The following is a 6,475-nucleotide window of genomic DNA, read 5'->3' as shown; positions in this document are numbered from 1 at the left end:
AGGCTCTGTAGAGAGGAATATCATGAAGTAACCCAGTAGAGGACTCTAGAGCAGGAGCTAACAGATTTAAACCTTTGATCTAAATTAACCATAGCAGAAGAAAATTAAAGTAAGACTATTCAGTGATTATCTGACACAATAACAGGATTAAGAAATTATAGGAAAAAACCTGAGATTTAGGATATGCAAACACTGTGCCATTAAAAAAAAAAAAAAAAAAAAAAAAAAAAAAAAAAAAAGGATGTTTTTTTCCAATTGCCTTCAGAAGGTTTGCACGTCTGCCAGGTGGTTTGCATCTGATAGTCAAATACCGCTGCTGAGAACCATCAATTCCTTCAAGGACTTGACACTGCATCCAATTTGTATCGCAAGTGACTGTGAAAGGAGGTGACTGCAGCTATTATTTTGCTAGATTTAGTCAAAACATCCCCAGAAGAGGCAGGAGGGCATGCTGGGAATTGTTTGATGAGCCTGCTGCGAGAATAATTACATGGCCAGCAGTTTGTTCACTTCATCTTTCTGTAGCACTTTCTTAGCAGTTTTTGTGTGGTTTGAGCACCCGGCTTTTTGAATTAAAAAATCTTTACTGCCATTGTCTCTTTAGCTAATTCCCGGATTATGCAGTCTCAGATGTGCATCCCAGGGCTGCTTCTGTGTTACATGAGGTATTAGAAAAATTAAAATACTTTCTTCGATATTCCCACTCTTACTCGAGATGAAATTTTCTGCACCGTAGCTGTGATTACATTACAAAGAGTTGCCTCTTCTGATTGCGATGCTTACATAGACCTTAGGCCTGTTTGTCTTTTAATCCTGCTTCATTTAGTAGGATGAACGTCAAAATTTGCAACTTCAATCCTCCCCCCCTTTTTTTTTGTTAAAATTGCACATCTGAACTTTTTTTTTTTTTTTTAAATGTAACAAGTTACAGCTTAAAGTTTTCAGAAGCAACTTAGGTACCAGGGAACTAAAGATCTGTTAGAATTTTAATTTGACTCAGCAGCTTATGAAAAAATAAATGCGTATGAGCCCCTGGAAAACAGTACGTGAAAGTATTACCAAAATATTAATTCCAAGTCGACAGGAAATTCAAAAGCTATGAAAGGAATCACATTAAAAACTAGAAACTGTGCTTATTCAGCTGACTACAAGGGGTCCATGATAGCTGTAGGTGCCTTTTATAAGGCAGGTAAGGCAATTAAAAAAAAGGTGGTACCAGCAAACCATCCTGCAGAGAGCAGCGTGAATGGTCCTCTCTAGAGGAGTTGTCTTCTCAGCTGCTGTTCCTGATGAAACAGACCAGCCTGAATATATCCTAAACCAGTCCTAGTCTCTGGTTTTCTCTGGTGGGTGTAGCAGATGTGCTTTGCAGCTCTCCAGTATGAACACATATACGCACTGCCGTGTGTCTCTTGCTTTAAATACATTCAGATCAATAGAAGGGAAGGAGGAGAAAAGGAAGTAAAGGAGTCGAAAATTACCATATCAGAGCCCTTTGGTGCTGGATATATGGATAAAAATATATTGCTTGTGACTCTAGTGAAATGAGAATCTGCTATAAGAGAGTTTACTACAATCTAGCTTGTTTGTGCACTTAGGGGTTTCAGAATAACTTTATAGGAAAGGAGCTGAAAAAAATTGGATCATTGGCTAAAGCTTAAAAAAACCCCACCTTGTTTCCTTGCTATTAGCTTGTTTGTGCACTTAGGGGTTTCAGAACAACTTTATAGGAAAGGAGCTGAAAAAAACTGGATCATTGGCTAAAGCTTAAAAAAGCCCACCTTGTTTCCTTGCTAGGGAAAGAATATTAGTATTCTCACAAAGAAGGTTTTACAGAAACAAGCAGCATACTTTTAAAGAAAAACTCCCTTTGATGTGAATCCTGCACAAAGCACAAAAAAAAATATAAAAGGGCCTGTGGGATGCTCTTTCCTTCTGTGTGTGCTTCCCAATTCTTCTCCTTGCTAATGGGCCACGTGGGATGTGTGTTCTTTCCAGTGGCTGAACTAGGGCATTTCAGGAGGACAGCAGGGATACAAAGATTTCCTGGAGGACGTGCCAGTGCTGTAACCAGTTTCTCAAAGGGGGAAATATTTCTTTTTTCCATCTTTTCTGTTTCTGCACCGTATCTGCTTCACCTTGCCTCGTACATGTGCACAGCCAAAGTGTGACTTTACTTATCTGCCAGAATCAGCCCCAGCAACCTGCTCCTGACAGAAATTAGTACTAGAGAAAAATCCCAAGAAGTTACCTTACAGGCAATGAAGGAACAACAGGAATATACAGCGAAAGTTTCTTTCCTTTGTTCCATTCGTTAGAAATTGGGCTTAGCTCTGAAGCATGACAATTTACATCCCTTTTAAGTGTTTAGTAAATTAAGGTAATCCATATCGCTTTGGATAGTGAACATGTGTCAGAGGTCAATGATGTGCTTTGTGTTCCTCATAAGATTATGTTCTCTTACATTTTTAACTCCTGATCTTTTGAGATCCCTTTTAATTCTCATTAAATAGCCAATTTGGCTCAGGACTACAGTATTTCTTTGTTCCATTCATTAGAAATTGGGCTTAGCTCTGAAGCATGACAATTTACATCCCTTTTAAGTGTTTAGTAAATTAAGGTAATCCATATCGCTTTGGATAGTGAACATGTGTCAGAGGTCAATGATGTGCTTTGTGTTCCTCATAAGATTATGTTCTCTTACATTTTTAACTCCTGATCTTTTGAGATCCCTTTTAGTTCTCATTAAATAGCCAATTTGGCTCAGGACTACAGTATTTAAAACTAAATTTAATTATCATTTTATCTAACTTCTTTTACATTGAAGCAAGGCTCACTGATCTCTAATTTACAGTGATTTTAATTAAACAAAAAAAACCCCACCGAAAGCAGCACTGATCTCTAATTTACAGTGATTTTAATTTTAAAAAAAAACACCAAAAGCACTCTTACATTTTTAACTCCTGATCTTTTGAGATCCCTTTTAGTTCTCATTAAATAGCCAATTTGGCTCAGGACTACAGTATTTAAAACTAAATTTAATTATCATTTTATCTAACTTCTTTTACATTGAAGCAAGGCTCACTGATCTCTAATTTACAGTGATTTTAATTAAACAAAAAAAACCCCACCGAAAGCAGAACAAAAAGAACCCCTAAAATCCTTTTGTAAATAATAGCTAGCTGTAGCAGGATTGCAAACAAAGAGGGGTTTTTTTTGGGTGAGTTTTTTCCCTTTTTTTGAGGGGGGAGGTTATGAAGCTGGATATTTCATCCTTAACTTTCCTCAGGATTCTATTATTCATCACTGTTCTATTTCCCAGGTTCTTTTAGCGTCTTCTGCTGATACACCACACTAGCTAACTTCACCTCAGTTCTAGTGTTTCAGTTTCAAAGTTATATCTTTTAATATGCTTTGGAACATATTTTTAGGAAGTGGGGAAATATATTTGTCTACAAAAATGTTGAAGTCAACATTACGTATGTACATGACTGCCTGTTGGATTTTCCACTTCATTTTTAAGCTCACAGTTGTGAGTTATGCCCACTCCTCTCACACGCAGTTCAGTACTGTCAATATTGAAGTCAACATTACGTATGTACATGACTGCCTGTTGGATTTTCCACTTCATTTTTAAGCTCACATAGCTGTGAGTTATGCCCATTCCTCTTACACACAGTTCAGTACTGTCAATACTTAAAAATAACAAATGATAAAATTTGTCCTGACAGAAGGAATGTAACAGATATCAACTGGCTAAATACCTTGTCAGCTGTTCAAGTCAGCAGTTTCCCAAAATTGCACACGAATTTCCATGAGAGGAGAACAGTCTTAGTGATACTGCTTCACCTGAACTTTTCTCCTTTTTAATATCTTTTAATGTTATTACGGCACTTCGGCATTTTTAAGGTGTCCAGATATCACTCAAAAATGCAACTTTTGAGATTCAAAATTAAATCTAGTTTTGAGAAATGGTGAAAATTTGGGTTCTTACGGTGCTTTTCTTGAGTTTCCCCTATACTCCGTAATGCATTTTTCTAATCTCTATAGCCATGAAAGTCAGAAATTGAGAGAAAACATGCTGGGACTTCATGCAGAGAGCAGAACATTTTGAAGATCCAGCTCAGGTATGTCAATGAGCGGGTCTTGAAGTTTAGCAGCAGCTCAAACAGGTCAGTGGTGTGCTATACCCCCTTTGCATCACCCCTAGCTTGCCTGTATTGTCAATGGGTGTTTAAATGTCTATATGCTTTCCTTAGTCAAAAGGCTCTTGCAGACCATGCTGATTCATTATTTCACAAATCTCTCTATAGTTAGAAGCATTTGCTGTTTTCTTTTATGTTTTAATGATTTGAAAACCCCAATTCCAAAATACTCAGTGGCACAAAGACTGGGGAAAAAACAACAAAAGCAGCATTTAGGGCAGCATGAGCCTCATTTAAATTCTTCAAAATTCTGCTTTTCTGCTTACCTCTGTCCTGCTGTTCACTGAAAAGCAGGCCTTGGCTCAAATTTTAAGGAATTATGCTTGATATCTGGGAGATTCTGCATTTGTCATTTGTCATCTTCCCATGTTGTTTTTGGAAGGTCAAGAGTAATAAAAGAATGTTACATATAGATTCCCTGGTGGTGCAAAAATGATGTTTGAGCCAAGAGCATTAGAATAACAACTGTGCCCCATGCCAGTAGCACTTTGGAAGTCAGTTGGGATTTATTTTGTAAGCAATAAAGTTGTATGCTAGCTAGAATCATTTAAACACAAGGAAATTTCTACATGAATCAACCCATGAAACACCATAACCCACCTAGTTTTTCAAGCGCCCCTTTTGCCCTTGTGAACAGTGTTACAGCAACGCCTGTACAATATTCTCACTGACCTTATGCTTTGGCTTGTTACCTAGAAAAATGACAAAAGCCATGCTATTTTGTAGGAAAATATCTGCAGAAATCTTAAGGACTATTTCAGGTTGAAATCTTAAGCTTATTTAAGGTTTACGTTAAGCAGAATGAAACTTTTTTCTTAAAAAAACTCCAGCCCCTGATTAAATAAGTCCAAGAAGACGATACCGTATTTTGTTGAGGTAGAACTTCTCCAGCTTCATCCTTGATTGTCTTCTTGCCTGTTCTCAGATCTACACTGAAGCTAGAGGCACGCACACTCTTTCTCTAGGTACTTCCAAGAAGTTTGAGGACATGAGCAGGGATGCATTTGCCCTAGCATGCAATAATGGAGAAGGAAATGAGTAACAAAGTCTAGCTGCAAAAGTTAACTTCCCCAAGATAAAATACCTCATCTATCACCTACTGTGATACACAGTGATATCACGGTAGGTGAAAGCTAGACCCAGTCAGCCTTGTACATTTTCAGCTGCATGGTGCTCAGCGAAGCCACCAGGACAGAAAGGCAAAGAAAAAGTTGTACAAGTGCTGATGGTGGAATTTATGGTTCCCAACTCAAATGAGATCTTCTCGAATGAGCATCACAACACACTGATACCAGACCTGCTTCCACAGCCCGATTCCACAGGTTCTCCCCAAAGGTCTATTTGGGCCATGCTGGGTAAGACTCAGTTCAAAGCACTTGGCTCCTCAGCCTTTATACTGCCACTTGACAAGGAGGTGACCCTTACCTGGTGGGTGCATTTTTGCCAGTGACTCTGGAAGCTGAGCTCAGAGAGCATGCAGGCAGCTTTGTTTTGTGCAAGATGCCTCCGAGGTACACGAGGAGGCAACCTGAGCTGAAGCCTGTAGCTCCGAGCAGGGTCTGTACCCCACGTTCCCCAGGAAAATGCCAACAGGCATGGAGATGTAGGGCTTTCCTCAGGGATTTTCAGGGACATACCTCCATCCGTTCTCCAGAGGGGAAAGGTGCCAGCATCTTTCTTTCAGAAACTGAGCAGCAAACAAGTCTTTTTCAGCTGGAGGTGGAGAGTCACAAGCAGTGCAGTGTTCCCATTAGTGCTGGGTGAGCTACTGCCCTCAGGAGCGGGGAGACCCTGGTTTAATATTCCCTTCTCCACCACAGACTCGAGCCCACATGTTCTCTTCTGTTGTCCCTTGCAGGCAAGTTTCTCCACTGAAAAACAAGAAAAAGAAAACAGGGTCAGCGTGAGAAATAAGGAAGGGGAAATTACTTCTTTACCTAGGGATGGGGAGATAGTATACCAAGATTGTTTTTACTAATATAAAACTAATAGCAAAAACAGAGCAGGGAAAAAGAACCAGAGGCCCCCAGAGATCAGCCTCTAGCAGGCTGAGGAATGACATTCCCCTTGTTTTTCTTCCCAACCAAATCCAGCTGGACGATGTTGTGGTGTGAGTAACTGTGTTGTTTGTTTCCATGCAGTGTTTCTCACACGTCTAGGTCTATAGGGTGCCCATATTCATAAGCATTCAAATGAGCTAAAAATAAAAGAAGGAAAAATTGCTGTAGGAAAGTGCCAGTTACCCACAGGCAATGACTGGATACCACTAA

At 39.3% G+C, this 6,475-nt stretch overlaps 1 long non-coding RNA gene across 1 annotated transcript in view; it reads right to left on the bottom strand.

Annotated features, from left to right (window-relative positions):
- LOC106892674 overlaps positions 1-6,063 on the bottom strand; it is a 15,413-nt gene extending 9,350 nt beyond the window's left edge. The window contains exons 1-2 of the long non-coding RNA XR_001412928.1: positions 5,843-6,063; positions 5,068-5,214 (exon numbers count right to left, since the gene is read on the bottom strand). This is a non-coding gene — a long non-coding RNA (uncharacterized LOC106892674). The remainder of the gene's footprint in view (positions 1-5,067; positions 5,215-5,842) is intronic.
- Between the last annotated feature and the right edge of the window lie 412 nt (positions 6,064-6,475).

The sequence above is a fragment of the Calidris pugnax genome, unplaced genomic scaffold (assembly GCF_001431845.1).
Source record: "Calidris pugnax isolate Ruff unplaced genomic scaffold, ASM143184v1 scaffold42, whole genome shotgun sequence".
NCBI classification, from domain to species: Eukaryota; Metazoa; Chordata; class Aves; order Charadriiformes; family Scolopacidae; genus Calidris; species Calidris pugnax.
Note: the sequence above shows the minus strand (reverse complement) of the source record. Positions and strands in the feature narration are given on the sequence as shown.